Source organism: Anas platyrhynchos, chromosome 1, assembly GCF_047663525.1.
Source record: "Anas platyrhynchos isolate ZD024472 breed Pekin duck chromosome 1, IASCAAS_PekinDuck_T2T, whole genome shotgun sequence".
NCBI classification, from domain to species: domain Eukaryota; kingdom Metazoa; phylum Chordata; class Aves; order Anseriformes; family Anatidae; genus Anas; species Anas platyrhynchos.
The window spans coordinates 74,820,661-74,831,300 of record NC_092587.1 but is presented as its reverse complement, the minus strand read 5'-3'; the positions used below and the strand labels follow the sequence as shown (position 1 = coordinate 74,831,300).

The window sequence follows — 10,640 nt, the reverse complement described above, 5'->3', positions numbered from 1 at the left end:
CTTATTTATTATGTATTTCTTCACAGGGTGATTGTATCAATTTCTTATGAGCTTGTATGGGCTTGACCTACAAATGCAATGTTGACCAATTCCTCTCCTTAGCAAACTTTGAAAAATATTGCTGAAGTGTTAAAAATATTACTGCAATGCTCACAGTAATTAGCACTTCACTTGGAATTAATTTGACCACTTCAGAGGGTTGCTTTTGAGATGAATGGGAGAAGTGCACACTCCTTTTTGTGTTCACGTCGCATGCTGCCTGGTCAGGCAGATACCCTACTGTGTAGGGTGACAGCACGTAGTGTTACTTGCCCTTTGCTGACACAAAAACTTCAGATCTTTATCAACAAGAAAACTTAGGATCTTGCTGGCAGAGGCCAGCACACATGGCATCTTCATGGGCCAGATTTAACTACACTGACTGTTTGTGTACATGTGTGTGCCTGTGACAGACAAATGGACGGAGTCAGAGACCCCATCAAATTGATGTCAACCAAGAACTGACTCTTGATGGTTTATCAAGACTTCAGCAGCAGCATAATTCACCGTTCACTAGAAAAAGTACATTTTCTGGGTATTCATAGGGACTATAGGAGGGACATGGGGAAACTGATCCTCACATCCCTATTTCAAATTAGAGTTACACTACATGTAGTTATGCAGATTTGTTAAGAAGCCAGCTCATTTAAGAGCTGACCTTTGACAAGTTGCGAATGATTATTTTTGTATCCGTGCAGATTTTTATTGCATTTAATTGATCTGTATGACAATCTGCAGACCTGAAGAACTGACAGCTCTGCTCCTGCAAAGACATCTCTCAGACTTCTCTTTGCTCTGCAAAGCAGAGACAGTTTACTGTTTACTGCTGAAGTGCCCTTGCTGCAATTTTGGCAGCAAACAGTGTCTTCCTCACTAGCAGCCTGTGGCTTTGAGGGAGGAGCAGAGGTGTAGGAGAAGCACAGTTATGATGGAAACAGGAAGGGCTCAAGCACTTAGCTCCAGAGCTGGCTGAGAGGCAACACCTCTCAAGAGAGAACCAGATTACTGTCAAAAACTTGAAGACTTCTCATGTTATCAAATAGGAAGCAATACCAGGGAAATCTAGTAGGAACAGGTCAGGTCAGGTACTGCTAAGGGGACTTAGAGAACTGGGAGGGCTTCAGGTAATGGGACTGAACGACAGTGAGAGAATTGACTGGAGATGTAAATCAAGAAGGCAGCAAAGCAGGGGCTGCATCTTTGTGTGAGTATTTAGGATGGACCCTGAAATGTAGGGTAGTGGAGGAATAAGGCAAAGGAAGTCAAATAATCAAAGCACTTGGTCAAACCTCAGGGTTTCAACACCATCCTTTCCTTCTATTTCTGACTCATGGTTTTGTGACTGTTTGGGAGGGGAAAGATGACTTCAGATTTCTGAGTTCTTAAAAGTTTTCAGGCTGCAGATAGTTTTGGGAAAGAAATATCTTCAGTTTCTCCCTGGTGGTCTCTTTACATTGACTCATTACTTCATCATGGAAACAAACGGAGGGTGTGATCTGGAGATTCCTTTATCCCTGAGACTGTGGTTTTCTCTGGCTAGTCATGCCCCTTGCTTCTTCCCTCCCAAAAGCCTCCATTCAGTGCAGCTCCTCTGAGGCACCTACACAGCTGGAGCACCCACCTTAGCAACTGCGTGCCTAAACATGAACACAAGTAAGCTTTTATCAGCCACTTTGGAACAAATTTTTTAAGAACTTAGAAACATTTCCTCACAACTCCAACAATCTCTTATTTCTGCTTCCTTGTCACCCATCCTCTTTCTTACCTTCTCTACCAACTCCATACTGAGCTACAGACTCTAAAACTAACTGCAGGCTTTGACTCCCCACCACTGACCATCCGAACATGAGGATGTCAAGAGGGAGAGGGACCAGAAGACTATGGCCTTCAGGCAGGAACCTTGTCACCTTTTGCAGGCAAACTTCATCCCCATTCTGCAAGACCACACACATGAACCTATCCTGTAATCCGAAGTGCTGGGTTCAAGTTACAGAAGAAATCCAGCAGGTTCAATTCAGTCAGGTTAGTCTCCATGCTTTCTGTGCCTGCTTTGTGTTCCTTGATTGTCCTATGTATGCTACAAGTAGCTACATGATGCTATGGTGCCAGCTGTCCCTTACAAACATGAATGTCCCCTCCATAGGCTGCTCCAGAATTCCATGTTCAACAGATTCAATGGGATAGCTACCGCGAGTCTGGAGACTTCAGCATCAGACCCTAAAATAGATGCACCAGGGCTGAAAAGCAGGGAACAGAATGGAACAGCAAGTTGCATCATTTCATTTACATCTTGTTCCAGTTTCTTTTTTTCTTAATTTATTTTAAGAGATTTATGTCAGAAACAAAAGCTGATCTAGACAGCTATACAGCAAAGACGAGCAGAAAGTAAATATTAAGTAAGAAGACAGACTATGCAGTAAGCTTGCAATATAAAGGTAATCTGCCGTATATCAGGATAATTTGGAAAGAATCTACACAAAATCTTCTCTATGGGGAAAAAGCATATGCTCATTCCTGAAACAGTGTAAGACCAGATCAAATACATTAACTAAGAATAAAGTATCTGAAGGAGTGCTTTGTTACATATATTATTTCATGTTAAGGGGTCTCATGGGAAAAGACTGCCAACTTCATCATTCTCTAATATTTAAAGAAAATTCAAAGCTGACTGTGCTAACTGAGGAAGAACACTGAGCTTCTTTAATAATTAAAATTGTTATTAATTAGTGTTTTTGCTATTTTTGTTGTTGTTGTTGTTCCAGACTTTTCTCTGTTTCTTTGTTTATGGAAAAAGATCATGTATTAAATATATCTGTAGCAAGTCCACGAGGATTTTCTCCAGAGAGAATCCAGAAATAATATTTTAAGAGATGACATTGTCTAAGTGAACTCAGCTATAAATATTTTAATTGCTTACAAAGTCAATCAGATTTGTCAAATCTTTAACTCCTGCATGAGGAATTTGGTACCTCTGTGCCAGGGTTCCAAATTGCCTGCAAAAGTTGAAGCCAAGAAAGAAGTCTATGCTAAAAATCAGCAATACTTTCATAGCAAAGAAATCATTCAAATGGCATTGAAAATCTGCAAAATATTGGGTTTGGAATGATAGTTGTAAATTGCTAAGACACTCAGGATATGAGCTGAGAACCTATAAGGGGACCATGGTGATTTCCTTGGTTTTGTTTAGCTGAATGAATTGCTTTGTTCCTTAGACTACACATATGGAAACACAAATGGTTTCCCAGTGACAGAGATGTTATTAATATAAAGAAAATTACGTGGGCTTTCAGGAAAGTATAAACTAGAACTTTCTAAGAAACGGAATGGAGATAGCAACAGTCTGTAGTTGGTTGTACTGAACAGAGCTGGATTGTCACAAATGCCTATGAAAGGCACTTCATTAAGAACTTAACATCTTTGTTACTAACTTTAAGAGGCATAGCAAATGATGTATTCTGCTTTCAAACTAAGAAGTGAGGCAAGAAGTTTATGGCCCTGCATAAATCCATGGTTCATCCACTCCATAAATAGTGAAATGCTGGTCTCTTTACTTCCCAAAATATAATAAGAGTTGGTAAAGGTTCAGAGATGGTCAAAAGGATGATGAGAAGTATAGAACAGTTTTAAGGCGAAGACTCTTTAGTCTGTAAAAAAGACAATTGAGGAGGTACAGGATGTAAAAAGAAGTATAGCACTGACAGACAGATCAACAGTGTGCTGTGCTGACACCAAACCTAGTGATACCAAGACTCTCAGAAAACAGGCTCAGGATAAGGAAAAGGCAGAGATTTTCGCACAACAGCCCATGGAACTCCTTGCTGAAGTGTGCTGGGAATGAGAGATACTTAGAGGGTTTTAAGAAGAGACCACACAGCACTTGGAGTAGTAACTCATTGGGGTTAGGATATAGGCTGATCACATTGGGCTCAGGACATCTGAGGGTTTTAAAGGGATCTGTTGGAAGTTTGTTCTGTTCTTCCTTTTTCCTAGGTGTTTGCCCACAACCATCAGGAAGACAGAACTGTGGCCTAGACAGAGCCTGGGTCTGAACTGATACAGGCATTCCTGTGTTGTCACATAGTTTTAAATACTGATGACAGTTTCCTGAGTACAGTCTGACCTAGCAAACAACATGGTGAGTAATGTTACTCACATGAATATTCCCACAGAGGTACCAAAACAACTGATTTCAGCGTTACCTAATTCTTCAAGAGTTTCCAGATCAAGATCTTCTTAGTTGTTTGATTCAACTGTGGAACATTCCTTATGAAGCACAATCACACATACCTTCTAAGTTTGCATTTTGCCTATTAAGAAATTGCATTTTATTCTATGCCTCAGCATTTTATAAGCACTTGATACACTGATATGCCTCACAGGAATCAGGCAACCAAACAGTACATTCAGCAGGTGCAAAACCCTAAACAAAATCATGCACTTTTATAATTTAGGTGGATCAGGGAATTACAAGCAAAATTTGGTTTAAAAACCATCAAAACCATCTGAAAAAGTCATAAAGACACTGGAAAATGTGTTTCTGCATAATCTGCACCATTCTCACCTTGTTCTGCCTTATTTCATGACTAATCTTAAAAGGTTTAGTATTTTGGGCTTATTTTTATGAAATAGAGCTGGATGATGGTGTATAGAAAAACAGAAAAAGCAAGAAAGGAAAACCAGAATTGATTCCTAAATGTTACATTAGTTAAGTAGTTAGTTGCAAACTAATTGTAATGTTTCCTGTAAATTAAGCATTTATATGTTATTTCTGATGCTGAGAAGGTCTTTTTATGGTTAAAAAAATAGAGTATTTCCAAGGGACATCTCTAGCATGACTCCAATATCATGGTCTGTATTTGTTATACCAGCTGACCACAGAAGACAGCAATTTATGCCAAAACCTCACATAAATGCCCTTTCACAGACAAGATATCCCCCTTTTGAATTACAAAAATGGGAGCATTATATTGTTTTGGTTTGCTACAGTCCTTCCCCTAAGTTTTTTGAAGGCTTCAGAGGCTCAGTGGAATTTGACAGCTGGTATTTAGGCTTTTGTGGTTGCCGTTAATTGCTGCGCACCAGGGTGTACCCTCATCCCGCAGCCAGAACGGTTTGAGCAGAGGGCACAGAACCTTTCGCTGCTTGTTGCAGTGTACAGGAGTGGAACAGTGTTCCGTGTGCACAAGTACACATGTTTAGAGCAAAGATTTTGTTTCAAAATGCTTACTATGACCGAAACCTGGCAGCTTAAAAAGATGTTCTTCTATGTAGTCAACAGGTTCTTAGACCTCTAAACCAAGGGCTAACTGCAAATTACATAAACATAAGTTATTGAGCAAATCCTGCTGATTAATAACTGTTAACTTGCATCACAGTTTTGTTTAAAACCTTGTGTATTCCTGCCAGCTCTCCCCACTTCACTTGCCTGCACAGAAATTATTTGCAGGCTGGTTTTGCCAAGGTTCACTTCAGGGTGAGCATTTGATTGTTGCTTTCTTTAAGCGTGCAGACCTTCAAAGGTTATGGATGTGACTAACTGTATTCATGTTAGGTATCCCATTGACCTCAACTACAATAGAGGTTACCCCATTGCAAGATCAAGTAAAGAAAATCCTTCTGTGTATATAGATATATTAAGAAAAAAAAGAAAAAAAAAAAAAAAAAAAGAAAAAAAAAGTAAAATTAGAAAATTAAAATAAACCATGTCTATTTTGCAATGGAAAATCCACTAACAAAAATACTTCCACAGGCAGGTAAAAATAGAAATGTGAAATACTCAGTTTTTCCATCAGTCTCTTAAGTAACAGGCAGTGCTATTGTTACCCTGTTGTTTCTCTTGTTAATTGCACTACTATTTTGGAAAGCTCACAATGCTGACTTACAAGGAAAGTTATAAGGAATTATGAGGAAAACTCACTATGTAAATAGACATTTATCATTGTCCAAAATAACTGACCAGTTTTTACATGCTGGTAATTTTTGTAGTTTCAGGAACCATTTGTTTTCTTTTCCTCCCCTGAAAACAGAAGTTTACTCCACTTCCCCCTCTCACACACACATACACAGGACCAGCAAAACTCAGTAATTTTCCACTGGCACAACGGTCTTTCAGCGTCTGCCATCTGCTGTGCTGGCAGGACCCACAAGAGGAGTAGCAGCAGCAAGTCAGGAACTGTAACATCATGTTGTGAATATTCATACACTTCTCATTGTCACAGATGGTCCTCATCGTCTCTGGGACCAACCTTGCTTCCCCCAGCTTCCCTTTGACAGCTTTACAGGAGGGGAGCAAGCAGAAGCAAGATACTGAAATCAAAGCTCCAACATCAAAAAAAAACAGTTGAAATCAGTCACCACTCCCCTTAGGATGTTAGGGATGGTGGTAGCTCCACCACTCCCCTTTACTGCTGGTGTCTATAAAGATTTGTAAAGACTTCTGCTCTGGGAAGAGTGCTTTAGTGAAATACTGCTTTTCTAGATCTATAATCAGTTTATTTTGAATTTACTTATCATAATATATAGTGTTTTTTTCCCTTGTGCTAATTCTTTTGCTGGGTCGTATATCTATGCTTTCAACACTGCAACATGGTAAACGGGAGTGCACAACTTCATTACTGCAGGCTACAAACGTGGAAATGGTTTGGCTATCACAGAGAGCTGCCCCTCCATAAAGCACTCTTGCATTGCATCCGAGTTAAAATGTGCTAATTTTAGGCTTCTGTTATTTCACACCTACCAAAACTAATGCTTCTGAAAACCGCTCAGCAGGTAGGTCCATGGTGAATTTCCTGGCTCAGGATGAAGGCAAAGGGAACACATAGATCCACTTGCAGGACCAAGGTCCTAAGTTCGTAAGGTGTCTGGGAAGTAAATCTGTTTTAGTGCACTCAACTCTCATTGCCCTGTTGTCACTGTATACTTATGTAAAATAAATTTAATGAGGTAAAATAAACAAAATGTGGTTGCCAAGTAAGTCTGGGTCACAGCAACCACCCACAAGTCACAACACTAATGCGAACGTCCACCAGCTCCCACGTGCTGGGCGGTGTGAGTGGCAGCACACAGTGCCAGTGAATGTCATCCTTCCGATCCCAGCTCAGGCTCTGCGCCACTGGCTTTACCAGCAACCCGCATCGCGGGATGACAGTTTTCCTCACAGGCGCTGCTGCTCCTCGCACAGCCAAAGCAGGGTTTCGCTTGCATGCCATGTGCGCCATCACCCTTCCCCTCGTACTTGTGCGCTGGGGCTTTAAATACACCCTGCCGGGGCACCGAGGGGGCCGTTTCCCGGGTCCCCGCTGCCCGTGAGGGGCTGTGGCCGGGCCTGCCGGGGCCGTGAGAGGGCAGCGGGGCCGGCTGGCTCCGCGCGGGTACCGTCAGCAGCCAATGGCGGCCCCGTTCGGCGGCGACGGGCTCTCGCGAGAGCCGCCGGTAGCCAGCCCTCTGCCGGGGCCCTCCCGCCGCCCTGCTCCTCCTGTCATTAGCGCGGAGGACGGGGCCGTGCTCGCACCCGCTGCGGGAGGCGAGCGCGGAGGAGGCGGAGGGCGGCGGCGGCGCAGAGAGGTGAGTGCCGCGGGCAGCCCGCCGCCCCGGGGGGCGCCCCTCAGCCCGGCCCACTCCTCACCCCCTTGCACTGGGTGGCGGTGGGGAGGTGAGACCCTGACAACAACGACGCGAAATCCCCCTCAGCCTCCCCATCGCGGTTCGCCGCCCCCCCCGGCGTGAGGCAGCAGGAGCAGCCATCGCCGCCGAGACGGAGGGAGGGACGAAGGGAGGAAGGGAGGGCGGCAGCTGCCCCTCAGCCCGCGACTCCCTCGGGGACCGCCGCCGAGTTCCCCCCCCACCTTCTCCTCCCCTCCCCCCCCAACCGCCACCACCGGGGGCACGCGGGCGGCGGTTGGGCGCCGAGAGGCCGTTGGGGGGGGGGGGCAGCCGGTGGGCGCTGAGGGATTCACCGGCGGCTTCGGGCGTGAGGGTGCCCTGCCTTCTGTGGAAATAAATACATACTAATGGGTTTAGCTCTGTAATTAGCTCTTTAAAAAAAAAAAAAAAAAAAAAAAAGGAAAAAAAATCCTCAATAGTTTCTGCTTGCTCTGCTGGACAAATCCAAAATCCAAAACCTGCTTTTGTAGTTGAAGGAGTTTGGTATCGGGACCATAATTTGACAGTTTCAGCTTGTGCTCTGTGTTTGCAATGGCTTCAGATAAAACTTAAATGCTAAGAAGCATGAGGTGTCTCTCGTTCTTGCCTTTTTCTTTGTTAACGTTTTGGGTTAGAATGACAGGGCTCACCTGCACGCTGAAAGGGTGCCCCCGCCGATATCACACACCTGATTCCCTGCTGTGAAATCCAGACCCTTGATGTAGCCCCGGAATGAAAAGCAATGCTGAAGTTTGACTTAAAGTTTCTTCTCAGATAATTGTTGAGTATATTTGTGTTGTTCAACTTTTACTTGTCCGTTGCTGTAGAGCGATGAAATGTATTTTTAAGACCAGAAATGTTGGGTTTTGTCACATACGATGATTCAGTGTTTTGATTACAGTTTTCCCAAGTCCCTTGAAGTAGAAGGCTCTTGTTTGCGAGTGGATATAACACTAATAAATGTCCCTAATTCGTTGGGCACATTCTATCAAATATGCCAAAACATAAACCGTCTTCAAGACCTCTGTCTTCATTCCTTCTTCTTTAGGAACTCAACGGTGCAACAGTATCAGTTGTAGTGTTACCCGGAGCAGTTAACTGCAATACTTGCAAACAATCCAAGGTGCTCCTGTAGGTGCTAAGCAGTGGTCAGGCTCATTGTAGCTGGGAAATATTATTGTATCCAGTAAAACTGATGTATTTTTATCTTCTGGGCTGTATGTAGTTGAGTTCTCCTCTTATAAAAAGGTGTCTTGAATTCCAAAAAGGTAGCTTTGCATAGTTCTGTGAAATCAGAGCTTAGTTTTTCACCTTGAACATGGCGTAATGTATGTTCAATTTTAAATATTGTTGGTTAACAGAAAAAAAGCATCTAAAATTAGGCATTTTGCCTCTAATATTTCAAGGGAAAAGAAACCACCAAACCGCTAGCTAAACAGAATACAAAATAATGAAATATTTATAGCATAGTGGACAGGTATTGTGCTGCATTTCTGCCTAATTTGCAGAAAGTTAGTCTTTTTTAAAAGAAAAAAAAAAAAACACCCACTCATTAAGCTGTAGTGGACTTGGACCAGGACCCCATACTCTCCGAGCACAATGAGAAAACACTGAACTTGATTGATCAGTAAATTTGTTTTTTTGTTGTTGTTTGAACTACCTGCTGTGATTTAGGATCTCCCTTGAATCTTTGAGTGACCACAAGGAGGTTAGTGTTGTGGGTTTTGTCCACTGCCTGACTAGGCAGTGGTTTTGTGTTTTTAAACCTTATCTTCTCCCATAAACTCAATTTTCACTCAGTTCCCATCTAATAAAAATTCTCACACCAACAGGTTGGAGCAGGGGATTAATTAAAATGTAAAGCCAATTGATAAGCTTTGATATTTGTATTCTAAGAAGAGTTGCACGGTAGGCATGAAAATTACAAAGACAAGAATTAGTTCTCTGAATACAGTATTCATCAGCACAAAGACTAAGCCGATATTATGTGGCAAATGGTCTGCTTTGAGTCCACTGGGAAGAGGCTTTATGTGTCTTAGGTAATGAGAGTGGACATAAATCAAACACAGTATTGTCCCCAAGATCATTTTATAGTGTTCCCAGCTCACTTCAACATATAGTTGCATTTAGGGCTAACTTGTCAGCCGTAGTAATTACATTACCTTAGCAGAAAAACGTGGGTTTGGTAAATAACCAAAGTTTAATTCTTCGGGTACATTGATGCAGGCTTTTTCAAAGTCTGGAGCCTTAATAACTACTGAGAACACTTAATTGTTGTATAAACAGTGGGGGTAACCAAATCTAACACTAGGGGGTGTGAACTCGGAGAGGAGTTATCTTGTGTCTGGTCTGAATTTGTACGGTGAACTGGATGCAAGGCGAAGGGTCTGTTTTGGAAGGATCAGATGGTGGTCCTTGACAGATGCAGAAGAGTAAACTTGGTTGTTGAATTGGTACAAAAAGTGCTGTAGCTCTGTAGTCTAATGCTACAGAGTAACTTCTGTCAGTCCACTGCATCTGCATGAGGAAGCAGTAGAACATTTTTTCTTTGACAACAATAAAACTACAACAGGAGCTAGAAGCTAGAAGGAATTTATCAGGAAGAATTTATTTTCCTTGTCGTAAATTTGATCATCATGGAGAGCATTAAAATGGACAATCATTAATACTGTCTTTTACATTTGGAATCAGGCCACTTCGTGAGGCTTGAATTTATATTTCACCAAATACTTCATAGAGACTGAAGAAAAAACAAATTGAGAAATAATGTTAATCTATGCAATCTATTCAATCGTCTGGCTTTCTGATCTCTCAGTGATTTTGTGTTCTGGTTTGAACTGTGACTTTAGTACTCAGTTTGTGATGTATATTCTTAGTATACCTACAAATAAACTTGCAGTTTGTTAGCTGAAATAGTTTTATTTGAACTGTAACTGAGTAGAATATGATGAAGAAAGCAG

General features: G+C 42.2%; 1 protein-coding gene across 1 annotated transcript in view; it reads left to right on the top strand.

Moving 5' to 3' along the window:
• Positions 1-7,442: 7,442 nt before the first annotated feature.
• The window catches only part of STK38L (serine/threonine kinase 38 like), a 48,673-nt gene continuing 45,475 nt past the window's right edge, over positions 7,443-10,640 (top strand). The window contains exon 1 of the mRNA XM_038183319.2: positions 7,443-7,602. The gene's annotated coding sequence lies outside the window, so the exon portion shown is untranslated. The remainder of the gene's footprint in view (positions 7,603-10,640) is intronic.